At 39.5% G+C, this 27533-nt stretch overlaps 1 protein-coding gene across 6 annotated transcripts in view; it reads right to left on the bottom strand.

Annotated features, from left to right (window-relative positions):
• Positions 1-27533, bottom strand: part of NOL4 (nucleolar protein 4) — a 188126-nt gene that overhangs the window by 99199 nt on the left and 61394 nt on the right. The window contains exons 1-2 of one of the 6 annotated variants that reach the window (XM_072924607.1): positions 7309-7472; positions 6766-7135 (exon numbers count right to left, since the gene is read on the bottom strand). The exons of 4 other annotated variants lie outside the window; for them this stretch is intronic. The gene's annotated coding sequence lies outside the window, so the exon portion shown is untranslated. Of the gene's footprint in view, positions 1-6765; positions 7136-7308; positions 7473-27533 lie in introns of those variants that run through there. One more of the 6 variants, XM_030266148.4, reaches the window with a different exon arrangement.

Consider the following 27533-nt stretch of genomic DNA (forward strand, 5'->3'; position numbering starts at 1 on the left):
ATCAGGCAATACCTGTCTCCTCAGTACATGTAAAAGCTTAACCTATCAAAGTACAAAAGATTTGGCTGCAGATGAGCCAAATCCACACCAGCTGCATCAATTTCTCTGGAAATGTGAAAAGAACCTCCATAAAGGTCTCTGACATAAGAAAGAGAAGGAGCCCAGGGGTTGCGTTTAGCCAGAACTCCTGTAGGCAGGGAAGGTGTGGGGGGATGAAATATGCGGAAATATACGCAACAGCTTTCCCTCTACAGCAAGTTATACAGAACAGCTGGCAGGTTAGTCCCAGCTAACTTCATCTTGACAAACCATACATGGCCAAGAATTTGGCTGGAGAGGGAAGGTTCGATGTTGGGGAGACACTTTAATGACTGGAATGTGTAAGGAAATTTTTGGGAGGTCTGGGAGACTGGGGACATCTGAAAGCCTGGGCCAGGATCTCTCAATGATCATCACATCAATGATTTTATCCTGGTACTACACTGACTGCATTTGCAATGAGAAGCCCTCTGACAAAACCCAACCAAAAAACCCTGTAAAATTCCTTTTCCATGGCTATGCAATATCGCACCTCCATAACCTTGAAAAGTATCTCAGTGTTACACAACCCTTTAAAGTTTAACCTTAATTTGGATTTTAGCATGTGTAAGGAATTTATATACACAAAACAGTATCCCTCAGAATCTGCTGGCTCTGACTCATCCCACAGCTTGCTATGAAGATGAATTACACCACACAGTATAGCACCTGTATTTATTATCATCTAATTAGTGTTAGGTTTTACTTTTTTTTTCCACTTTTCCACTCAAGTTCTGTCCAACTGGAGAAATGCCAAATCATGTAAGTGACATATGGTTTTGCTTTTGAAATCATCCAGCCAGAATTCCCAAATACTGAAAAATCTTTGCTTAAATAACTTTCAGCTTGAAAGACAATATTTTACACCTTCAATTCCGGAGGGATACACTGAGATTTGTAGGTATGCAAATTGGTTTTGAGGAAAAGGGGCATATAATCAGATGTTGAATGATGTTATAGATTTTTCCTGTCACATGCTGTCTCCTCACAATCTGAAAAGAACAGTTAACAGCAAGATTAATTCTCTGAAAATAGCAAAACTACTATTATGGTTAATGAAAGTAAGGTTCTGTTTCTTTTTTGTTTCACAAGCTATGACTACAGAAACCTGTAAATATTGCCCTTAGAATGCAATCATTCATTTCTCAGTGTTCATGTGCAGAATTTCCATTTAACAATACTGTATCCTGTGTTCCTGAATTTCAGCAAGGTACACAACGTAAGATCATTTAGTTGTTGGATGGGGAATGGATTCCCCTGCTGGCACCATAAACAAGTAACACCCAGTTACTAAATTGGGCCCACACTATTCCTGACCACATTCTTTTCAATTCTAGCAAAAACTTATTGTGTTTTATTTCAGATGAATACCCAAAATATTCTCTCAGCAGGAACACACCCTCTTACATGGATGTGAAGTTAAAAAAGCAATTTAAATGAGCTAAGTTTGGAGATCTCCTGGAACATCCAAGAGCTCACAGTTATTCTTATTGCATCCATATATCCCTGGGTATATACAGGAAAAGGCAACTGTTTTAGTGAACCCAGGTGGAACATGCCACAACAGGGGATAAGATAAAATGAAAGCTGAGGTCATGCATTTAAGCGGTCTAATCTAACTAAGAAACAACACTTAAGTGTAACATACCAGAAGCAGAGCAGCACACTTCTAAGGCTTGAGTAGAATAACCAGCTCTAGGCCCTTAGCAGAAAATGCCCCCACCACTCTCTCAGGTCTCTCCTAGATTTTTCAAAGGTAGAAGCTACCTTTATCAAGATTGGAGTCTGAATTTTGCTCTTTTTTTACCCTCTTGTTTGGAAGAGGATGAATGGTGAATACACAACAGCTGCTTTTCCTCTCAACAGGACACCCATAGCTTAAAAACAAGATGCGGAAGGTCAGAAGACAGATCCTGTCCTATGTTTCTGCATAAGTTCACAGCTTTGACTTCAAATGAGGAGTCTGAGGATTTCACATTGAAGATAAACAAGAAAAAAGACAGGGAAATAAAACAATATATAGATTCAACATGAAAGGTGGACATGAGAAAGTGAAGGTTTTTGTTTTGATTTCCTGTGCTTTTCTTTATTATGCTTAACTGTGAAATCATAATTGAATTCTCAATTTTATAATATAATTTTTATACATAACTGTTCACAGAATCCTTTGAAATCTGTGGATGAAAGAAAATATCACTCTGCTTTTTAAGAACTATTCATTTGAGATTAAACAGTGCTAAATGCTGAGCCCTGAACAAAAGGTTTAAGCACATTTAAGTGTTGCTGAAATATAGCAACAGTGCCCAGCACTTCACAGGATGAAACCTGCAATTTGGGGGTTTAAATCCCCTAATTCCCAACCCTTTCCCTTCTCTTTTTAAATATATCTTGGAAACTGTGATCCTGCTTTTGTCAGATGAATTGGTTATACGGAACAGAGTGACCTTCAGTCCTTATGCAGTGATACATCAAGCAGCAGCCTACACCCAGTGCAAGCTGTACCACCACCTCCTGAAAGCAAACACAGACTTCATCCTCTAAGCACAGAACTAAAGGCACAGAGCTAGTCACCTGCAAACGCCTAAATTTGTAAAAGAAAATGACAGTTTTGCTTCTTTGCCTCGAGACTGTAACAAAATTTCTTAAACACAATCTGGTTTGTGGGTTTTTTTAAATGTCTCATACAATTAAGCACTTCCCACCTGTAACCTTACCACTGGATTATTTAGGTAATCAGGACATATTTCTAGTACCTCTCACACTTTTTTTTCCTTCCCTGTAGTTCCTCTCAGTTCACTGATTTTACTCAAGGTTTACAATAGGAGTAGGTATCAGCAGAATTAGTGTTCATGGTCTTTGAATCAAATTATTTTGTAAGTATCGTAAAATCAACAGAACCCTGACGGGGAAGAAATTATAATGTCTGGCTCTAGATCAGAAGGCTGAAGGATAGCTTTATTAAAACTATACTATATTACATTAATATACTATTTAAGGAGATACTATACTATTCTACATACTTACTTACCTATCTAACTACTAAAAAACTCGTGACACTGCTGAGAGTCCAAGACACAGCTGGATCCAATTGGTCATTGAACCCAAAAAACCTTCACCAGAATCCAGTCAAGCAATCCCTTCAGGTGAACAATCTCCATACCAAATTCCACATGGGGAAAACAAAGGAGCAGAGATAAAGATTGTTTTCTCTTCTTCTCTCTGTGCTTCTCCTGAGAGACAGAATTATGTCTCTGTCCAGAGAATGTGAATGTCACGTGTAAGTAATGACACTTTTCAGAAGATAGGATTTTTTAATATGCAAAATGATAAGAGTGCTGTGATTTCATTCTCATAGCCAAATGAACTTATACAGAGAAACCAAGACAGCCTATACTTGTAAAATAGTAGTATAATTTTATCTCCTTAAGCAAATGCTTTGCATTTTATGACAGTTGTGCAAATGTAAAAATACTTGCTGAAGGGATAAAGCTACCCCATTGTGAGACATGGATAACAGTGAACAACATTAAATTATTTCTACACTGAAATCCTAAATGCAAGATGAGGTCAGATGTATCAGTAGCATGTTCTTTTCTCTAGGTCTTTAAGATTAGTTTATCAGATTGGGAGTGGTGGAGAGGCCTAGAAAAGATAAAAGTGCTCTTTCAAATGTTTGTTGCTTATACAGCTTCTGAAAACTGAATTTCATAACTTTTCCAAACAGGCAGCTGGACTGAACTGAGAAATCTCCAGAGGTGCCTTCCAAATTCATTTATTCCATGATTCTGTGAGTTATATTGACTCCTTTCTGGCAGTACAGCCTCTGGTGAGGGAGAGCAACAATAAAAGATTACACCATGCTTCTGTCTGATGGACATTCTTATTCAGAAAGAGGATATATAGAAAATAACACTGACTTTGAAATACATTGTATTTCCAGCAATAAGCCCTTAACGTTCTCCTGCAAGAGGAAAAGAAAAGATATATTCTCTCAACCCTGACATAAGCCAACAGCCACAGGCATGATGGAGAAGAAAGGGAGCATGTTTCCTTGACTTACCCTCCTGCCATCCAGCTCCATTGTCACAGAATCCTGGAATCAATTAGGTTGAAAAAGATCTCTAAATCATTGAGTCCAGCCTTTGACCAATCAACACCTTGTCAAGTAGACCATGGCACAAAGTGACAATCCAGTTATTTCTTGAACACCTCCAGAGACAGTGACTCCACCACCTCTCTGGACAGTCCATTCCAACGTTTAAAAACCCTTTCCATGAAGAAATTCCTCCAGATGTCTGGGTGTTCCAGTGCTCAAGCTTGCAGCCCCTGACCCTTTACTGAACTGCACACAGATGTACCCTACACCAGCCACAAGCCCAGCGAATCTTCCACACAGTAACACTTTTACTCCTAACAGGTCTGAGCTCCTGCCCCTTCATCAGTCTACAGTACATTGTGTTACTGTGCTCCTGCAGAGAAGCCCTGCTCTTCAGGACAGTTTTGTACCAATCTGACCAGTGGAGATCTCTGATTTTTTTCATCTGCAGTTCCCTGGATACCAGCTGCAGCATTGCAAGAGTCACGTCTGCTGTCTTCCATTTCAATGCAAGATGCTTTGAAGGTCAGATTATTTTTTGACCTAAAATTTAAGTGTGAGCCTTAAACTCTACATTCCCAGTTAGGAAATTCAAGGCATGTGTACCTAAAATATTTAATTTAAATATGATCTGGGTACTATCACAAAAAGGCTCCATTTAGCAACATGTAAATTTGGACAAATGAAAATGTTCAGTCCTCTGAGATAACAGAGCTCATTTACAATCACATGTTTTGCACGCTCAGTGTTCTTGCTGTTATACAGAGTTGAAGTATACTCTCTGAATTTATAGCACAAAACATGCCGGAGTTCAAGGATGACACTCTTAGTGACATGATTTAGGTTTAGACAGTTCTGTGAATTCTGACACTCAAGGAGTTGGACAGGATGATTCATATATGTCTCTTTAAACTTGAGATATTATATTAATTCTCAGATTCTTATATTTACATTTAACACCATTAAAGAAGCTAATTTATTTCTGTTTATTATTATGAATTTTGCTCTACATACTCATGTCTTTGTGCATAAGCTATCCAAATGGGCAAAGTATCATGCAGTAGTTTTCAGACAAAAATTAAGACCTCCAGATTATTTATTGCTTCATCACTTCAGTCAGAAAGTAGCATCTCTATGACACACTGCAGTCTGACTTTTTCAGCTGATTTGAAAAGTCCAGGAAATCTAAGTTTTTATTCTTTGAGCATTAAAGAAATTCAACTACCTTTAGTTAAGAAAGGAAAATTTAATCTAGATTAGCTTTATTGAAGCAACTTCTGCTTCATTGCTCATATTTATGACATTATGGGAAATTATCAGTATGATAAATCCTTTTTGTAGTGCTCATGGTTTCAAATGAAATTAATTTTAGAAGCTGCATCAAATTTCCTTCTTATTACTCCAAATCATGTCACTACAGTACTGTGGATGACCCTCTGTGCATTTCTGTGTTTAAATGTGTTTAGGTCTGTTTTCAATGTAACAGGAAGTCTGGTTTTCAATTATTCAATACTTGGTCTTTTTAGAAATGTACAGCTTCTTTTCCCATACATATCAATTTAGCTTACTGTTGAGGAGAAAGACACTAAAGACATTAAAGAAGTTGGAAATTATGCAACAACACATAGTGAGATGACTTTTGTTTCTGTAAACAAACAATTTGGAAAGACCAAAAATGCCCCTTTCCCAGTCATGCCAGGCAGGATGTTCTATTTAAAGCTCCCTGAATGGCTTTCACAGAATCATAGAATAGTCTGGCTTGGAAGGGACCTTAAAAATCCTCTAATTCTTACCCCTCTGTAATAGGCAGCAATGCCTTCCCCTAGACCAGGGAGCTGAAGTCACATACAGCTTGAGGTCTTGAACACTTCCAGGGATGGGGCATCTACAGCATCTCTGGACAATGTGTTTCAGTGCCTCACCCTGACAGGAAAGAATTTCTTCCTAATATCTAATCTAAATATACTCTTTTTCAGTTAAAAGCCATTTCCCCTTGTTCTGTCACTATATTAATTATGAATTCAGAGCAGGAGAAAACATTTTAAATAAATTCTGTCTTAAAGATCATGGTAAATAACAAAGTTTACATAAACCTTATTTGCTGATGATGTTTCTCATGGAGTTGCCATTTATGACAGATACACAGAGAAATCAAGATCAGCTAATACAAAAAGTTAGTGACCCAGAAAAGTGACAAAAAAGCATCCCAGTCATTTATCTTTTAAAATCCAAGGATAAATACTTGGTATAAGACCATGAAGATCAAGATCGAAAGTGAAGCAGCTCATGCTCTATTTCTTTGCATCTCTATAAAGAGGCGAGAAGGATAAGCAGCTATCCAGCTCTGGCTTTACAAAGCATCATACTCAGGTAACACCCAAAATGGGAAAAGAATTGAACATTCACATTTTCATTCTGGTTCAGTAGACATCAGTGGATTTGAAAGAAATTTACTCATGTTACCCCATGGCTGCTGAATGACAACTGAAGAAGAGAATACAGTGAAGCTAAAGAAAGTGCAACCTGTAAAACAGATAGTTCACAAATACCAGGTACAACCTTTTAAGCACAGCTGATCTGTATCCAAGTACCTGCATTGGTTCTTTGCTCTTCTATGAGGTGCACCTCTGGAAGACTTCTATGAGAGGATGAAACAATAGCATTTCAAAAGGACATGAGGAAGAGTGTGAAGAACTTTACTTCCTCTTGAGTTTTCCACCTTGTTCCAAAGCGCTGTTAAGCTTCATCAGCAGGTATAGAAAGAATAATCCTTTGGACCTGGCAGGTGCAACAGCTAAACTAGTTTCTAGACAGTAATTATGTAATCCTCATTTAAATTGTTATCTTACATCACCAGAAGAGAAGGCAGTTGACTGATTCAGTACAGCTGGTATTAGACTCAAAGAATGATATGAAGAAAATATTCCAAGGACATCTACCCTGAAGTGAACCACTTAGGCACTGCAGATAAGAAAGACAAACAAATGAAGCTGAGACATGAGAGCACTACCTGGGCCAAAATCTATGCTTACTCCATCTGCTAGCTAATGCTCACAGACAGATATCAATGTTAAGGAATATCTAATAGGGACAAAGAGGGGATAGTGCTATAAATCTGACCTAAGAGTACTCACCATGGAGGAGGAATGGAAGATGGAAGGGGATATCACATCCATAGTGTATCCTCTAAAACAAAAATGCCAACAAGCCTAATGTCCCCCATACGAGCCCAAATAGATGAGGATAATATCGATGATTATTGCTACCAGCCTAGTCCCATCCATGCAATGCAGCGGAGAGATGTGGGGGGGGTTATTGTTAGTTCCCACCCATGCATCGGTTCTGAAACTCCCACTAGTAGACATGATTCAGGAAGACTGCTCCCCACCAACATTCACATTACATAAAGGCTTTGATTATATCAAAATGAGAATGGCAACATTTTTACCCTGCATCTCAGCCTTACAGATTTTCACTAACAGAGTAAAATCCCTTTGATTTTGGTTTGTTTGGGGTTTTTTTTTTTATTCATATTTCCTGCCACTAAATCACTAAAAGGTCATGGATACACAGAGACTCACTTTCTAAAGCCAGTACCCTGTGGTGCTGGTTCCTCATGAGAAGGCTGGATGTGTGCTTCTGGTTTGTTTTGCAGAGCTGGTACACTGGTTTGACACTGCCAGTAGGCACATCTTGCAGGGCTGCCTGCAACACCTGCGTCTCCACTGAGCTCTGCCTCCAAGGCATGTACCAGTGTGTCACTCTGCACAAAGAGGGAGATGAGGGTGGGCACAAGCAGCTCCAGCTGCAGCACAGTGCAACTCCTGAGGAACATGCCAGAGCACTCGAGGAGGAGGAGGCAGGCCCATGGAGTCCAGGCAGTGACCCCTCACAGTTTACTTTTTCTTTTAATGAGCATCACTGGAGGCAGGCTTTTTGTTTCAGAGAGATTGCTCTTGCCATCTGAGAAAGGTTAAGGAAAAGAAAGTCAGCGTGTCAGTGGTATACAAGAGGGGAAATAGAGAAGAAAAAGGACTGAAATTAAGACCTGCCTATTCTTTGTCCTCAGGTAGTTTTTCTTCTGGTTGGTTAGTTTGGAGGTTTTTTAGAATTTCTGCTTAACATATATGTGCTTGCATTAGCACTTACAAACTCCTGCTTGTATCAGGTCACCAATACAGCAGCATTGTACCCACACATGTGAGTACACATAAAAATCAAGCAGGACAAGAGAGAAAATACATGGATTTAAAGAAATATTATCCCTTCCATTCTCCAGACAAGAACCAAGACCAAAAACATCAAGAGACCTGACCAGGGCAAAGATTACTAGGAAAGAAGCACAAACCCTTTGAATCCCTGAATCTGCCTCTCTCCCTCTCATGATCAGAGCAGGGATTGCACACTGGTCACTCTCATAATGCTACTTTTGCTGTTAAGCTATTTTTTTCTACCACACCAACAAGAGTAATTTTTTTCAGAGGTACATTTATTTCCCTGTGTAACCACTGGTGCATCTAATAACATAGTCTCCATTAAAAAAAAAAAAAAAAAAGAGTTGCAGCAGTAACAGACTCTAAAAAGCCTCAGGATGGTTGAATTCAGCATGTTAGCACAAAATAATCAGATGCTTTTCAGTAAAGAATTCCACTTCATTGATGACAAAAAGTGTATTAAGCAATACAAAGAGCTAAAACAGAGATTTAAGTTACACTCAGTCATTATGTTGGTTCATGAGGATAATTAGGACAACATAGAACAAAAATCCAACAGCAGGCTCACAACACCATATGCAACTGAATGCTGCCTTTCCTTCCTGTTTTGCTATAGTCTCTCTGATGCTGTGATAGGTGAAGGAAATCCCCTCACTTATTTTATCTGCAGGACTCTGTTTCCTGGATACTATGCAGTGTATTCCATCAAGTATTTGACATCTAGATATGATGGCTGGAAATCTAAAAACAAGGACAAATAACCACAGTGGGTCAAGCAAAGATTCATCTGGCCAAATATCCCAATTGTAAGCAGATGTTGGGCAAAAGACTATAGGAATGGCAAAATATGTTGATTTTTCTCCTACTACATCCTTGCAGTTTTCAGCGATCAATGCTTTATCATCTTCTCAGAGGGAAGTTTTTTAAAAATATATTCTATAGCCATCAGGTTATCTATGCTTTTAGGACTATGTTCACTTCAGGCTTTTTTTTGCTTCTGCAACATTTTGTGACACTAATACCTCAACTTAGTGATTGTCTGTGTGCAAAAATGCCTTCTGATTTTTATGATCTCACTGCTTGATCATTTTATTGTGACACAATTTATACAGTATGAAAAACAGTATAGAATAATACCATGTTTACCACTGCACACCACTTACAACTGTACAAACCTCTGTCATACCACTCCCTCAGGCATACTTTTCCCTAAAATGAAATGTCCAGGAGTTTATTTAATGTCTCTTAATTTCACAGCTCTTTCTTTTGTACAGCTTCTTCATAGTGTCCTCTCTAGGCCTAGAGCATTTTGTGATAGTAATTGTTTTATAACATCAGTTTTCAAGGTGTGATAATGCAATTAAGTTCAAGAAAACACACCGAATGTAACATGATAATAAATTCATATTGTGTATGCAAATTTTTTGCAGTGTTTAAACAGAGTTTTAAGAAGCAGAAAAGATTTTTAGCGAACATTTCTCCCGAAGTGTACAAATATGAGATCAATTTATATATGAAAGATTTACAAGCTGCAGATTGAGAAGTCCAAATTTGCTACTCTTCCATAAAAAGTTATCAAACTCTTCTGCAGAAGAACATACAACCTGTTTTTAAAGCTCACATCAGTGGCTCTGATGAACTGGACTTGCACTACAGATTGTCAGGATACACAGATATACATTTCCAGCTAAGAAATCTTACACAGGAATACAGCAAAATTTAAACTCTTGAAACTCTTCCCTCCTCTGTTTAGCACACACCTCTAAGAAATAGCAAAGAACACATCACAGATGACCTCACCTTTTGCATGGTAAATAAGGATAGGTCCTTAAGAAAGCTTATTCTCAAACTGTATGTAGTGTATAAAAAAAAGGGAAGTTACGTATGCAAACAGGTAGGAAGCCAAAACAGTTCAGTCAGTAAATGACAATATACCAAAAAGAGCATGCATCCTGTGTCTTCATATTATAGATTCTACAGTTAAGGCTATAAAATTTCACACTATGAAAAGATATTGGCAGTCATGCACTGGTTGCTATTCTAGAAGATCCCCAGGAGATGGTATTTATTTAGGTGGAAAACTATTTCTGAGGATAGCCTCCTGGGAGATCCAGTACATCTCTTCCTGAGCCTCCCGAGGGGACAGCAGTCAGACAACCACACTTCAGCATCCTGCAGTACAACACAAACAACATAATGCAGGACGTTCACTCAGGACAAGCAGACAGCCACTGTCAGTGTCTCATTAGGCTGCCACAGCAAGTAAAGGCTTCACACAGGGATATTAGTATTCCAGTCACTGAATCAACGGTATATAGAAAAGTTGTCTTTTCCCTTCACATATTTATATGTATATTGCACTATACCTGAGGGAAACCCTTTCCAAGGCTTTCTTTCACCCAGCTTGCAGCACACAAACCCAGGTCATGTCTCTAAGCCACAGGCCTGAGGCTATTTAATTTATAGACACTCTAGCCTTAAGTGAAATACACAGTATGTCGATTTGGTCAATAAAACCAGCACCAATTATGGCTTTTGCCAGTATAGTATCCATATCCAGTTCACTGTCTCTCTGGTATTTAATAAATGCATTTAATATGAACACAGCATCTAATTTAAGTTGCCAAAGTTTCTGATTTTACAGATTAAGTGAAAAGAACTTCAGAAACATGAATTACTTGTCCATAAGTTTCACTCTCATGATATCAAGTGCTCCAAATTAAAAAGAAGCCCAAAACTCTCAAAATTACTAGAGAAATAATTTATGAACAGGTATAAATAAATCCCCAAATCTGCATTGTTTAGAAAAATGGATTTTAGCATTTTATTTAAGTGTTTCATTGGGTCTTGCTTGAATGAGCTTTTGAGCTAACGGCTGTCCTAAAAATCAACCACATTTTCTGGAGAACTGAAATTTAAAAATAATAAATAAATAAATAAACAAAACAAAAAAGCTTGTCTTGTTAATTTAGTCAAATTTGTTGGCAACAAACAAGAGGAGCTGGAAGCCATTGTACAGCAGGAACCACAGGAGCTTGATGATGGTGATGATAAAGCTGAGTGGTTTTGGGTAAGCATGAGGGGGAAGGCCAGCAAGGCAGGTGTGATGTCTTTAACAGACTACCCAAACAGGATGAAGAGGCAAATGAAATATTCTAAGGGCATATGGGAGAAGTCTCACTATGACTATGTGTTGTTTTCCTGTGGCCCTTAGATGTACCAGATGTCTGATGGAAATACAACACAGGAGGGAGGAGACAGTTTAGGAGGTTCCTAGAAAATGTAGAAGAAAATTCCCTGACAGAGCTGGTGATTGAGCCAGTTGAGGAAAATGCCCAGTTGGACCTGTTGTTTGTAAACAAAGAAAGACTGGTGGGTGCTGTGGTGACTGGAGGCTATCTTGGGCATAAAAATCACAAAATTATAGTTTTAGTTCTTGGAGAAGTAAGGAGAAGTGGTAGCCGTTCCAACACCTTGAATTCCAGAGGGCAGCCTCTTCAGGAGACTGGTGGACAGCAGCCCCTGGGAGGCAGTCCTGAAGGGTAAAGGAGTCTAGGAAGGCTGGATATTCTTCAAGAGGGAAAAGCTAAAGGCACAGGAGTAGGCTGTCCTCATGTGCCAAAAAATGAGCTCATGGGGAAGAAGACCTGCCTGACTGTAGGACTATTTAGCTAGAACTCAGGGAAAAAAAAGGAGTTTATGACCTTTGGAAGAAGGTGTGGGCAACTCAGGAGGGCTACAAGTACGTCATGAGGCTACAGAAGGAGAAAATTAGAAGAGGCAAAGCCAAACCACTTAGATGCACACACTGAGCCAGATAAAATCCACCCAATGGTACTGAGGGAGCCAAAAAAAGTGCTTTCCATCATTTACCAGCAGTCCTGCCTAATCACTCAGCTTCCAGGTGACTGGAGGTTGGCCAACATGACACCCATCTACAAGAAGGACCAGAAAGAAGATCTGGGGAACTACTGACCTGTCAGTCTGACCTCAGAGCCAGGGAAGGTCATGGAGCAGATAATGACACAGAACATACAGAACAACCAAGGGATCAGGCCCAGTCAGCATGGATTACGGAAAGGCAGGTGCTGTTTGACTGACAAAATATCTTTCCATGATAATGTGACATGCTTACTGGAGGAAAAGTAACGTGCTGACTGAGGAAAAGGCTGTGGATGTTGTTTACCTGGACATCAGTAAACCTTTCAATACTGGCTATCACAGTGTCAGTGCAATGGGCCCTACAGCCAGGTAATAAATTACATAGACTCCATGCATTTACAGAAGGCTGATCAATCTTCTTTATCTTTTATATCCTAGTTCGCTACACATGGACCTAATTGATCCTTCACTTAAAACACCATCACCAGTGGCTAATTAAGAAACCACCCTTTGGTAAACAAATCTCCAGAACACATTCCACATGTTCACAATACCAGGTGCAGCAACTTAAGATAAGAATTGTTTCTCATTCTTTTCTCTGATCTTCTCACAGACTTTCCCAGGAATCGTTCTGAAAAAGTGTCTGTTTCTCTCTGTGGCCAGAGCGCTGCCACACCACAGCATTCTTGCAGAAAAATCTGTCTGCTCATGGCTTGGAGGGGTACACAGTTCACAGTGTAAAAAATTGGCTTAGTGGCCAGAAAGCCTAGAGAGCAGTGGTAAGGGAGATACATCCATGGGGCAACCAGTCACCAGTGATGTTCCCAAGGGTTCAGTACTGGGGCCAGTCCTGTTTGATATCTTTCTCGATAATTTGGACAAAGCAATCAAATGGCCTGTCAGTGTGCTCACTGATGACACCAAGTTGGGTGGGAGTGTTGATCTGCTGGAGGGCAGGAAGGCTCTGCATGGGGATTTGGACAGGCTGGATCAATGGGATGAGGCCAATGGTGTGAGCTTCAACATGGCCAGGTGTCAGGTCCTGTACCTGGGTTACAACAACCCCAAATAGCTCCACAGGCTGAGGGGAGGAGTGGCTGGAAAGTGACCCAATGGAAAAGGACCTGGGGGTGGCGGTCAACAGCCAACTGGACATGAGCTGGCGTGTGCTCAGGTGGCCAAGAAGGCCAGTGGCATCCTGGCCTGCATCAGCAATAGTGTGGTCCAGCAGGATAAGGAGAGTAATTGTGCCTCTGTAGCCAGCACTGGAGGGGCCACACCTTGAATGCTAAGTACCATTTGGGGCATCTCACTCCCAGAAAGACATTGAGGTGCTGGAGTGAATCCAGAGAAGGGCAATAGAACTGGTGACAGCTCTGGAGCACAAATCTTTTGAGGACTGACTGAGGGAGCTGGGGTGGTTTAGCCTGGAGGAAAGGAGGCTTATCACTTTCTACAACTACATGAAAGGAGGTTGTAGCCATGTGGGGGTCAGTCTTTCCTTCCAGGTAACAAATGACAGGACAAGAGGAAACGGCCTCAGGTTGTGCGAGGGGAGTTACAGAGGAACAATTTCTTCACAGAAAGGGTTGTCAAGCATTGGAACAGGCTGCCCAGGGAAATGGTTGAGTATTTAAAAGAAATATAGATGGGGCACTTAAGGGACATGATTTAGTGGTAGACTTGGCAGTGCTGGGTTAGTGTTGGACTCAATGATCTTTTCCAACAAATTCTATAATCCTATATCTGCCAGCTTGAGAAAGGATTGGGTTTCTTGCAGTGAACAGTATTCCTCTCATCTACTTCTAATGCCTTTGTTTCTGGCAGAAGTCCCAGTCTGAGATAGTAGTGAGCATAGCAAGTGCTAATGAACTGCCATTTGACTCCTCATCCTCTTCTTGCAGAGAAAGGAAGCCAGAGGATGGAAATTTACCCCATTCTACCCAGGGGAAAAATGATGGTAAGGTGCATTTTCCTAGTCCAAATATTCTTTTTTCCCCCTAAACCCATTACTTGCAGAAACAAAAATGAAACTGTCTAAGTGTTCACAATACTGCTGACATAGACACAGGGAATAAAGCTTTGAAGAGATGAATCACCAGCTGTGGTGAAAGAATAACTAGGAATTCAAACATCTGGAGAAAATGCCATGCTAGCTCCACCCTTTCTGCCATATAATTCCATTTAAACACTATATTTTAGAGCTAAGAAGAAAAATGTTCCCATTAGTTTTGCTACATTGAGACACTGTAAGTAATGCCCCATTAGCCTCACATAGCTTACATCTGCTTTTACTTAAATATGAAAAACATAATAGCCCATGCCCATGATATATCTTGTGTCTTTTCTGTCCCTCACACTAATCATTTTTCAGCATTCATTCCTCTTGAGTATGGGATGTTCAGGAGGAAAGCCAGACAGTCACAGTATTTTGCCTGTTGCCCAGCACTTTAGAAACAACTTGGGGTTGTACATAAACTACAGTCATCACAAAGTCTGCATGAGGACCTAGCACCAGAAGAGTTTCTGGGGACAATTAAGAGAGATGATGATGATGATAACATTAATAACAGTAGCAACAGTAATAATGATTATCTGTAGTTTTCAACTAGAGGAAAACAGATAAAAATCATTTTTCATCAAGGAGCTATGAGGTGGATGCTAAGGAACAGGATAGACAGAATGCACCCTTTTCCTCACTTTTCCCAGCTACTCTGGCTAAATCTGTTTTACTCTAACCAGCTTCACTGAAAAGACGTCTTTGGAGTCCTGACAGCAACTTCACACTACTCTTTCCCTGAACCCCTAGAAAGGGCGGAGCAGCTCCACCACCTGCTCTCTCAGAAGAATCTCTGATGGGGTGCTGGCTTGCTCCATACTCCTGCAGAGAGACACCTCCTAGAAATGTCTTAAATGAATCAGCTCTTTTCCTTTCATGCAAAGAACTTACTTATTCTCCAACAGTCCAATGAAGAAAGCAAGGATATTCTTAAAAGAACTAATTTCACTGGTCTTTCTTAAGGAAAGCTTTGCCCTCTTCATGTGACATTTTGTCTTTAAACTGAAGATGGAAAGAAATTAAATATTCCCACAAAATGCAATAAGTGAGAACTATCTTGGGCATGACTTATGTACAAAGTGGACATTTACACTCATAAATTTACACTAGTAAGAGGTAGGTCTGGACACCTTCATAAATATCAAGGTTGACAGATGCATCCATCTGATTTTTTCCCATTAAATATTCTGAGCAAAGAGATAGACTTTGTAGATTTTCCTTTACCTTAGCTACCAGCCATAAGCTACTGACTTCACACACAGAAATAACTGAAGTCACTACACTGTCACAGCCCTCATCTTTCAGTGAGTGAGGAAAACTATGCACAAGGCAAGAGACAGTGTGAGGCTAAGAACTGGGGGAATGCAGCAGTCACAATACAGTCAGAAAGCAAACAATATTTCACTACAAAACCCAATACTCGCACAATATGCAATAAATATTTCTACTAAGATTCATCCCAGTTCAACAAAGCACCTAATACATTTAAGTACGTGTCAGGAAAGATTTACAAATGTTCTGAATCAGGCCTTGTTTGTATCCTTTGCAGCTTGCTTTTGTGACACTGCCTGTGATACCACCTTCTTTCAAAAAAAGGCAAAAAAACAGAGTATCTTCACTTGTCAGACACCAAACAGGAAGTACCATTAGATGAGATCTGAGGAGTCTTACACTTCTGAAACTCACAGGCTACTGTTCCATGACTTGTTAGGCCACAACAAAAAGGATGTAAGAACATTGTGCTGAGTAGAAACAGTCAGTCATGTTTAACTCTAACCATTAGCTAGGTATGGGATCTTCTCATGCCCCAGCTTGAATCCCCACAATCTCTAGGCAAAGAGGTCATGAATCACAGGGAATTGAAATTTACCCATTTTGTTTGGTTTTGGTTTTTGTGTTTGTTTTGACCAAGAAGAAGTATTTGTCACCTGGTGGGGAACTCACCAGAAAAAAAGTCCTTAATGTTACTTTTTATCCCTTTTGTCCCACTGAGTACATTCCTGTTCTTGTGATGAATAATTAGACCTAAAGGAAATGCAGTAAAATCTAGCTCCCACTTGCTGTTAGAAATTTACAAGGTATCACATTACAGTCACTTAAAAGGAGGTTTGAAGATCGATTTATTTTCCGAAAAATAAAAATAATCTGTAAAGGCATGTAGAATTCAATAATGCCATAAGAGGCCATTAATTGTAGAACAATTTCATTAAAACATTGTTTGCTTCAAGGTTAACCACAAAAAAATTTATTCTATCCAGTGAATTACATTTTAATATACTTATTTGTGTGAATATATTTGGCAATCTTCTAAGTCGCTTTTCAGTTGTGAGTTTTACATTTCAACCCTTCCTTACTTCAGTTAAATATGACTTAATTAAAAACATCTCTAAGGGGTTAAAAATTCAGATAATTTAAACGTTACACCTCACAAAGCAAACTATATTTAATAAGAAGTTTTTTTCTTTTGGATGAAACATTTTTAATACTTGCAGAAATAATTGATGTTGGTGGAATTTTGATATCAGTAGACCTCTAGTGGCTATTACAGTAATTGATGGTTACATTATGATTTAAAATACAAATATGCTTTTCAGAAAACAAAATAGGAGAAAATCCACAAAAGAAAAACTGCAGCAAAATGTTATTAGTGTTATTAACCCATAGTTAATGCCTGTATAATTTCACAACTCTTACACAATAAGTAGATAGAGACCTGGCTCTCATTGATTTTAGAAAAATTACACAGCTAAATATGTTTGCAAATTTATTCATCAAAACCCAAATCTGAATCAGCAGTGGATGTTTTAAAATTTTCCAAGATTAATTAATAAATATTTGCCCAACATTCTGAGGGACCAATTTAGAAACTGAGTCTTAAAAGGAACAGGGAAGAACTTCATGGCTCCCCAGCAGGCCAAGAGGCCTCACTCTGCCCACACACTCTGTTTGGAGAGACCTCAGACCTGTGAGTCAGAACTGCTCTGCAGAGGGCTTGAGACCATCCCCAGTCTTGACTGGGAGCTGTGGGACAGGAGGACATTGTCACATGCTGTAGCTAGCCATGACTCCAAGCAAGAGAGCCAGACATTGTCATATGTAGAGCCAGACACTGTCAGTATTTAGTAAAATATCCTGTTTAATGATCTTTCATTCATTTTGGCTAAACTGTCATATTGCAGTGCCTATCAGCAATTGTAAAATAGATAGGATGCCTTGTGGTGATTTAGTAAAGGAACCAGTAAAGGGCAAGCCTCAAGGACCTTTGAAAAATCAGTCTACATTAGCTTAATACAACCTCAAAGACACGGATTTGATGCTTGAAAAAGGGACACTCAGCTCTAAAGCTGAAGCTTTTGCTCATTTAATTTGATTATTTAAAGTTTTGTCATGACATTGCATTCACCTACATTATCTGAAATGTAGTTCAGGGACTTGGGTATAGATTTACAGTTTTTAGCTTTCCCACACTGCTCAATAAGAAAGAGTCAGATTTTCCACAAAATCCAGGAAGGCAAAGAGGACAATCTATATGAATATATTTGAATATTAGCCATCTTATCCTGCCCATGTGACTAGTAAAAAGGCTTTTGTGATATTTATGCCTAACAAACACTTAATGGCTTTTACAGATCGTATTAACTATCTTTTTCTCACAGGGAATCAAGGGGGTTTATCTCCCAAGAATAAAAACTTATACAGTATTAGTAAGAAAGCAGTATTAAAATCAAATTCTCATTGCCTGAGGGCCTCCCACTTGCCCATTTAAGACTCCACTTAGTTTTCTCATACTATTTCTTTCAGATATACTTCAGATTCAGAGTAGCAGTCTCCCTCACATAGTAGTACACCTTCACACTAAATCCAAAAAACTCTAAGTCAAAATTGTTCAACAGATTTCTATGTCTTCTCTTTCATAGGCTGGTGAAAAAATGATAAATCATATGAACAATCTGAAAAGTTGATTCTTATTTAAAAGACAATTGTGTCCACCTGTGCATGAAATCTACTGCCTTCTGATGGACCTTTGTGTCAAGGTGATTTTCACAACTTAAAATTGTCACAAAAACATGATTTTGCACCACGTGTGTAGATTTAGAACATAAACAGTATCTAGAAAATCCATTCTATTCATAATTTTGCACATATTTGTGGACACTAAGACAGAAAATCCAACACTGTCAAAAAGGTGAACCTTTAACATGCAATAGGGCTTTTTAAAATAATGGAAAGCCTACTTAACCAAAGGCAGATTATTTGAAAGAAACTAACACTGAGAAAATGAGTCCAAAGAGATATGAACACACACCGGGAAATGCAGTGGTGTAAAATATTAGTGCCAGTGCAAAAATCTCTCCCCTCAAGGAATATCTTCCAGCATATACTCATTGAACCTATTCTTGACTGATTACGATAGGTTGGCCAGTTCAGAAAGAACAAGTTTAAAACTTTTGCAGCTAAACATTCATATTTTCAAAGAGCTCAGCAGACAACCTCTTGGCAGTCTATGTCCAATACTTGTCTATTCAGATAGAATGATTGCTTTTCATTGTCAAATCAAGTCTTTTCTTAAGGATGTAGCCGAACTTGTTAATAAGTTTAGCTGAGCAAACCAACTCTTTTCTTAAAGACATAGCCAAACTTGTTAATGATAAGTTTAGCTGAGCAACCTGTGCACTGTTTATTATTCTTTAATCTCTATGAAAACAGTATGTTCCTTTCTCCTCCAAACCCAGGAAGTATATTGTGCATAAATGAGAGGTGCTTAGGATTCTTGACATGTCCTAGCAAAAGAAACATGGAATCAGTCATTTAATCAGTTAAAATTCCTATTCTTACCTTGCTCCTCCCAAGCCTACTCAGAGCCAGAAGCTGAGGAGAGCCAACCCTCCTGTACAGCCTTCAGCTCTTCCTGTGTGTTCCTGGGTAGTTTCTTTGGAAACACAGCAATGAGAGCCCACACAACAGGGACCAGTTTCATCCAGCTGTGCAACACAAGTGCCTCTACCTCAGTGTGAAGTCAATAGGAAGTGGCAATCTCAATGGAAAAGGATAAAATTTGAGCCCACTTCCACATGTGTTTGAATTAGTCCTGAAATGGAACAAGGGTCAGTGTGTCAGCAGTTCCCATGTGAGAGATAATAAGGAAAGGCTGTGTGTTTGAGGCATTTTTCGGCACTCAGCTGATCCTGAGGGGACTCCAGCCCAAGGCAGACCCTGAAGCAAACTGAAAATTTGGAATCATAGTAACTGGTGAAACCATCTAATATTATCTCAGTTGCTAAAGTCCTCTCCATGTTGCAGTACTCTTCAACTCACTTAAAACTCATTTTGGCTGAAGAGGTGGATGCGCAATCCATAAGGCCCCAACACTGGATAATAAAGTCCTAGAACCAGGGCTCAAGTTTAAACCACCTTTTTTTAGACAAAGACTTTAAAAGGATTCATTGATGACCATATTTATAGCAAAAACAAAGGAATTCACTGGCTTTCTGTGTATCTGCCAAAGCTTGACTGAACTAGATCCATACAGCTATAAGAAGAAACCCAAAAGAAAGGCCTCAGCCCTACCTTGGGAACATGAGCAGCTCACAGCTTTCCTAGGGCTTTTTATGTAATTATGTCATGCAGTCAGCGAGCTCTTACCAGAGAGGAAGCTTCTAGCCTATCCTTCCTGCATGAATGTGTCACTAACAGTGCCTGCCACACCTCAGGCTGAGCTGTGGCAGGCAGGAAAAAAGGCTCCTACTTCAGATACCTTTGGCCAATCCATATGTTCTACTCATCCTTATATTTGGCATGTTTAGGGAATCTAATTTAGAGTAGTAAAGACTATCTCACAAGATGTAGGTGGATCTTAAAATATCCTCCAGATTTCTGTCTTAGTGTAAAAGCTGTTCCTCTTTAATATCAAAAGAATGTATTTTTTGAAAGAAAAAATATTATAAATATATTCAGTGCTGAGTCAGTGTGCATATCCAGGGGAAAAAACAAAACAAATACAAACATTTTCAGTGCTCCATACTTCCTTTCCAAAAACTGGTCACATTTCATTAAGGTGTAGTTTAGATTTAAGGTGGAATTTTTTCCACTAATTCCACAACTTACTCCCAACAGAGCTTGTAGTTGCCAAAAATCCTCCGTCATCTCTATTCACTCTAGTGAAAGGAATATTACAGTAATGTCCTTCCTCCTCTTTACCCATTCACCAGAGTTCCAGGAACACATTACTTACAGCCATCAATAAATTTCAGCATCATCAAACTGGAAACTGAATTTATTAAAACATATGGTTTGGATTTTTCTGTTTTCTCTATTTTAGATGGTGCAAGGTATGTTCTGGCCTTCAGTCATACTGCTTCTTCAGTCATGATTCAACTTCTGATACCTCCAGCTTCTAAATAATACATATATTGCTGTGACGCAAAGCAACAGACATTCGTCATCTGTCCAAGCCCCTTCCTCTGACAGAAGACCCATCCTGTCTTGCCTCATTTCCACAGCTCCACTAGACTTCTGATGTATCTAGGGAGATGGGAGAGCAACCTTCCTGAGCTGTGCTACCTCTGCTAATAGCTCTAAACCTTCTGGATTAATGATACTCTGAGTCACTGGAAAAAGATGTCACTCTTGTTGTATGGATGAGTACATTTAACAAAGATGTTAATATTCCTCCGAATGCTCCCAGTTAAATAGGCTTCCTTTAGTACTACTACTTTGAACAATAAAACTACTGAATCAGACCTTCAGCTTAAATGCATAAGCAAAAACTCTCAGATTGCTTTGAAAAGATACTCCACATGCAGAGGGTAGGTGGAAGAGGTGAGAGCATCTCTTTTGGAACACAGACAATATAATAAGGCACATCACTTATGCCATGTTACTGACTTACTGGTATTCCAAAACAGATTTTGTTATACTGAAATGACACAGGTGTTTACCACAAACATGTATGTGGTTTCTTCACCAATTGAAGATGAAAATGGATAGCAAGTGAACATCAATAGGTCTGCTTTATTTCCACTGCACTTTGGGCTGATATATTGTGCTAATAATTAATGAAGTTAAGACTGTATTTTTCATGCTTACAGGGATGCACCAACAACTATCAGCTGCCACAGAAATCAGTATTGTAAACAGAAAATAATACTTCTGTTTTAAAAAGGTGCTATAAACCAGTGTAAGCCCACTGAGAGTGTGATGCAAGACATCCAAATTTGCCTGCACTGGTGTTTTCCTTTCACACACTGGCAAGTAATACTCTTTTAAACACCTTCCTCAGGGAGCAACTAGAAGAGAACTAGCAAAACTTCACCAAGAGCAGTGGTTTTAAAGGTATCAATGGCAGAAGAGTTCTCCCTCTTCTGCCACCTCTCTATATGACTCAGAGTTCTGCCTACCACTTATGCCTCTGCCAAGGCCATCATTGCTGATTCTCTTCCTGTCCAAAAGACAACTCTTTGGAAAACTGCTTTTCCTTGCTGCTAAAACTGACTTTCTCATCTCATACTCAGAATCCAAGCCAGAAACAAGCATGAAGATAGGATACCTTTCCATTCGCTCTACACTGGTCCATTCTCCTCAAAGGACAAGCGTTTAAAACACAGCACTCTTTCCTTTACTAACATTCTCCTTTCCCATGACATACTTTCAGCTGGCAAATAAACAAAGATGAAGTATTGAGAAGTATTTCAGTTTTCCTTAGACTGAGAACTAAGGATTATTACAAAAATTATTTCTCTCCTGCTAAAATCCACACCTTACAGACAAAAAAGCCTCAGTATTCTTCCCCAAAAACTACATTAACTTGTGAAAAAAAATGTTCCTTATCACCTGACACCAATGCACAAAGCTTTTCACTGCAGAATTCATTTCCTTCTCAAACTGTCTTGATGTTTAAATGATAGCAGGGGAAAAAAGCCTTTTAACAACAAAGGCAGACAAATGAAAGGTGGTAGGAGGAAGGAAACACCTCCTGATCATATTCCAGTAACAAGAATATCCAGCTTTAAATTATTCAACCCGCTCTTCAATTTTGGGACCTTTCATGATGCTGCTACCTTACTGGCTGCCCAGACAGGCATGGCAGGAAAAAATATTTTCCACCTGAAATGGTCCAGAAGTCTCTTTTCTGACAGAGGTCTTACAAGCTGGAGTGTATGTGTTCTCTCCTTGATTAGTGCAATCAGAGAAATAAAGGGTGGTTTGAGTTGGAATAGACATTGAGACCAGTCTCATTTTGTAACCCCTGCATGAGCATGAACACCTTCAACTAGACCAGCTTGCTCAAAGCTCCATCCATCGTGGCCCTGAACATATCCAGGGATGGGGCATTCACAATTTCTCTGGACAACCTTTTCCAGTCCTCCAGTTTAAAACTATTACTCTCATCCTGTCACTGTAGGCCTTGGAAAGAAGTCTCTCCCTCACTTTCCTATATGCCATCTTTAAATATTGAAAGGCTCCATTAAGATCTTTTCAGAGGCTTTTCTTCTTCAGGAGGAACAGCACCAGCTCCCTCAGCTTGTCCTCACAGAAGAGTTGTTCTATCCCTCTGACAATTCTTGTGGCCTTCCTCTGGAGCAAATCTAACAGCTACTCATCTTTTTTTGTACTGAAGATCCTGGAGCTGCACACAGCACTCCAGGTGGATTGTCACACAAGTCTTCTCCACTCAGTCTCTGGCCTGCCCTACAAAGCACCACTGCAAACGGATCTGAGAAGAAGCCCCTAAGACTCCCCTGTCCTGTAACAGAAGAACATTTTGAAGGATGGACAGAGCTTCACTATGGATTCATATTTATTTTTGCATAAATATATGTATATACACAGATCCATATATACATACAGATATACACACACATATATATATACATATATATATACATATACATATATACATATATATACATATATATATATATATATATATATATATATATATATATATATATATATATATATGGAACCTACTTGTACAAGAGACAGCCATCACATTTATTTTTGTTGTTGCATCCCTGGAGGAAAAATGTGCTGTTGAATTGTTTTAGCTACTGCTGTCCATCAGATATAACCTGTAATATTCTGATAGGAGCTACAGATACTGACATCTGCTGTTTCTCACTGCTGCCTCTGCTGAATAGATAAAAATAAGCTGGTATAGATGGCACACACTTTGTGATACACTTGAAACACATTCAAACAAAACTTCTTCCATGCACACCAGAACAAGAAAGCAAGATATGCCACCACAATAAAGTGTTCTTCAAGTACATAAGCAACAACCAAAAACAGAAGGAAAATACTGGTCCTGTTAAAAAGGAAAGGTGAATAAGTCACAAATTATGCTGCAACACCGAGGTTCTCAAGACTTTCCTTTCCTCTGTCTTTACCTGCACTTTTGGGCCTGGCCTTGGGAAAAAAAATCCAGGTTGATGCAAACACAGTCCCACTTACTGTAGAGGAAGATTTGGTGTGGGAACTATTACAGGAAATACTATTAGGTATTCACCAAAGGGTGTTGTTAGGAGACCTGGCTGACATTGTTGTCAATCTGCTCTCTATAATCTTGGAGCAGCCTTGGAGATCCCAGGACATCCCAAGAGACTAGCAGAACACTAACTCCACTCCCACCTACAAGAAGGTCTTACAGGAGTATTCAGGAAGTTATAGGCTCATCAGTCTTACTTCGGTCCCTGGGACTGAATATTATGGAACAAATCCTCCTAGGGGCTACCTTAAGTCAGATGAAGCATGTGATTGAAAAAAGCCACAAGGACACATCGTACTGGACAGCCTTTATCAGTTTCTACAACAAAGTAACCTGTTCACTTGCTATGGGACGAGGTGGGCATTGTCTACCTGTATTTCGCCAAGGCTTTTGACATGTTTACCCACAGCTTCATTCTGGACAGAGTGATGTGGTATGACCCACAGACATGTGGTTCCTGTGGGGGGTGGGGATCTGGCTGACAGGGTGCACCCAGAAGATGGTGGTGACAGCTCCTTTTCAAACTGGTACCTATCAGAAGTGGGGTCCCACCGGGATCTGCGTGAGGCTCAATGCTGTTTAGTATCATCACAAATTATTTCGAAGTCAGGATCAAGTGTAAACTGACAAAGTTTGCCAAAACCAAAATGAGTAGGAAAGTGGGCATTTCAGAAGGGAGAACTAGACTGCAGTTCAATCTCAGCAACTCCCTACACAGCCTTTCTAATCCTCTACTGTCTGGATTTTTCCTCAGAACTGATTTCAGTTCACATCTATGTGTACAGACAGGGAGAAACAAATGGAAATGCATCCACCACATACTCACATAGGAAAGTAGAATAAGTAGCATTTTCCTGCCTTGAAGGGTGCTGAAGGGAGACAGTTTTCACTCTGAGCAGGAATAATGGGGGAATCCAGAGAGTGGCTTCTCCTTGTTTTTCATTGAGGTTCAAAGTGTAGCTAATCACAGTATTCCCAAGAGGTAGTCAGACAGCATGGGAGACTAGATTTCTTCCTGACCCACAAGACAGAAATATCTCTAAAGAAACTCATTATTATGAGAAATTAATTCAGCAAGGCAGAAACTGTTAAAACTAAATAGTTATTTCTCTTCTATCTGCCAACACATTAAAAGAACCACAGACACTGGTATGCTAGCTGTCCCCTTGTATGTGTGTACTGGATGATCAGTTAGGCCTGAGATCTTTCTGGCCAGTCTGCTCATGCCCAGGACTTTGCCAGGTTACAAATAGCACAGTCCTACAACATATTTCAGATAAAAAGCAAAGGGCTGCTGTTCCATTACAGTATGCTCACTTGGGACATGCCAGACTTGGGGCATGCCTGTTGTCCTTCTCCCCAAAACCATATTGCAGAATTCTTTTCTACTCACAGAGGCTCACCTCAAGTATCTACAATAAACAGCAGGTGCACTAGAATGCCACAAAGCTAGCCTAAAAAAAAAAAAAACAAAAAAAAACCCAAAAACCTAAAAGCCATAAACTGAACAGAACTGCCACTCAGACTGTTGACTTGCATCTGGGATGAGGCAATCCTGATTGTATGTACAGACTGGGGAATGAGAGGCTGGAAAGCAGTGCCACAGAAAGGGACCTGGGGCTCCTGGTCACTGGCAAGTTGATAATGAGTCAGCAGTGCCCTGGCAGCCAGGAGGGCCAACCCTGTCCTGTGGGGCACCAGGCACAGCATTGGGCAGAGGAGGGGATTGTCCCGCTCTGCTCTGCACTGGGGTGCCCTCACCTTGAATATTGTGTGTAATTATGGGCACCACAATATAAAAAAGACTTTAAACTATTTAAGCACATTCAAAGGAGAGCCTCAAGGATGGCAAAGGGCCTTGAAGGGAAGCCTTATGAGGAGTGGCTGAGGTCACTTAGTTTGTTCAGCCTGGAGATGAGGAGACTGAGAGGAGACCTCACTGCAGTCTGCAAGTTCCTAGTGAGGGAAAGCAGAGAGGCAGGTACTGATCTCTTTTCTCTTGTGCCCAGTGACAGGACGCAAGGTGTGAAGCTTAGTCAGTTTAGTTTGCGTATCAGGAAAAGGTTCTTTGCCAGGAGAGTGTTTGGGCACTGGAACAGGCTGCCCAGGGCAGTGGTCACAGCACCAAGCCTGACAGAGTTTGAGAAGTATTTGGACAATGTTTTCAGGCACAGGATGTGGCCCTTGAGGTTTCCTGTGCAGGGCCAGGAGTTGGACTCTATGATCCTGACGGTCCCTTCCAACTCAGCTTACTCTACTCTTCTATAATTCTACAATTCTACGATTCTGTAAGTCCATGATTCTATGATTCTATAATTCCATGATTCTATGAACTGGACTACTCTAAACCAGGCATTACATTGGAAGGGGTTTTAAGAAACAGAAAGGACAAATAGGCTACCATTATCTCCCTTAGTAAATTATCCATGCAGTAGAAGTTCTTCGCAAAAAACCCCGTTCTTCTGTGTGGCCATGATGGTGTCAGAGCTGCCTGTAAAATGCTAGAAGTGTACACAGTTTCCTAGGTGGTGAAAAATTGTTTCTCAGAAAAATAATAGTTTTACCATGTCTACCCTTTCCTTTGAAAAGCTGCATTTAAGAAAGATCCTATTGAAATCAACACTTTACAATGTCAATGGACATAATTAAGTTCAAGGATCACCATGGAACACTCTTTCTTAAATTATTATGAGAAATTTGGCCAGGCTGCTGTTTCACTCTTTGAAATCTACCTGTGCCATTTGCCTTTAAATGCTGTCACCACCATTTCTTCAACTTCTAGAGCAAGCAATCATTTTAGGCCCTACTTTGTCCAGGGGGTGAATGTAAGCACACTGCAGAATAGATGGTTCAGAAAAGAGAAAAATATTTGTCTTTGCCAAGAGTAAGTAAGTAAGTAATTAAAGTAAGACATATTTGCAGAAGATATAATAATATGTACAACTGCAAGTCTATGACTGCAGTCTTACAGGAATAATCAAGGATTATATACTGCTCCAGGAATCTAAGAAGAACAGTTCCTAGAGAGCACATATAACTAGTACAGAATGGCAGAAATGTAGCAAAAAGAAGAAATTAAGATACAGGAACAGACAGCTTGGCTAACTTGCTGAATTAAAACTTATCATCACTGCATAAATTGCACTGATGATTTAATTAAAGAGACAGCAATTTCAGTACCCATATTAACTACCTCAGAATTTGTTCAGCTACAGAGTACCTATTATGAAAACATGCAGGGTGAACCTTTGTCTCCACTGGAGCTCATAGAAATTCTCATGATTTATTTCAGTAAGATTTTCATTGCATCGATGTATTTTGGAGATGATTACGCTGGATAAAATATCTAAAAACCAAGTCACTAAAAGTCAAAGTTCTTTTAAACTTCTGATACAAATACAATCCTTGGACAGTTACTTCAGAGGGATATAATTAAAAGATGAAGGGATATATTTTTTAAATCTTTTACCAACTGTTTTTTAACAGACAAATCCTAGAAGATATATGCAGACCTAAAAACTATTCAAAGACTATTGCTAAGAATTATAGCTTCTTTATACACATGCAAGGAGACTTTTTAAAAACTCATTTTAAAGCACTGTTTGGTTACATTTACTTTCAAGCTCTCTAGACACACTGCTGCTCTCACTATTTGTGCCACCTCCTTTTGAAGAGAGCTTATTTCTTCCACTCCAAGGAATTCACATTAAGAGTTCC

The sequence above is a fragment of the Taeniopygia guttata genome, chromosome 2 (assembly GCF_048771995.1).
Source record: "Taeniopygia guttata chromosome 2, bTaeGut7.mat, whole genome shotgun sequence".
NCBI lineage: Eukaryota > Metazoa > Chordata > Aves > Passeriformes > Estrildidae > Taeniopygia > Taeniopygia guttata.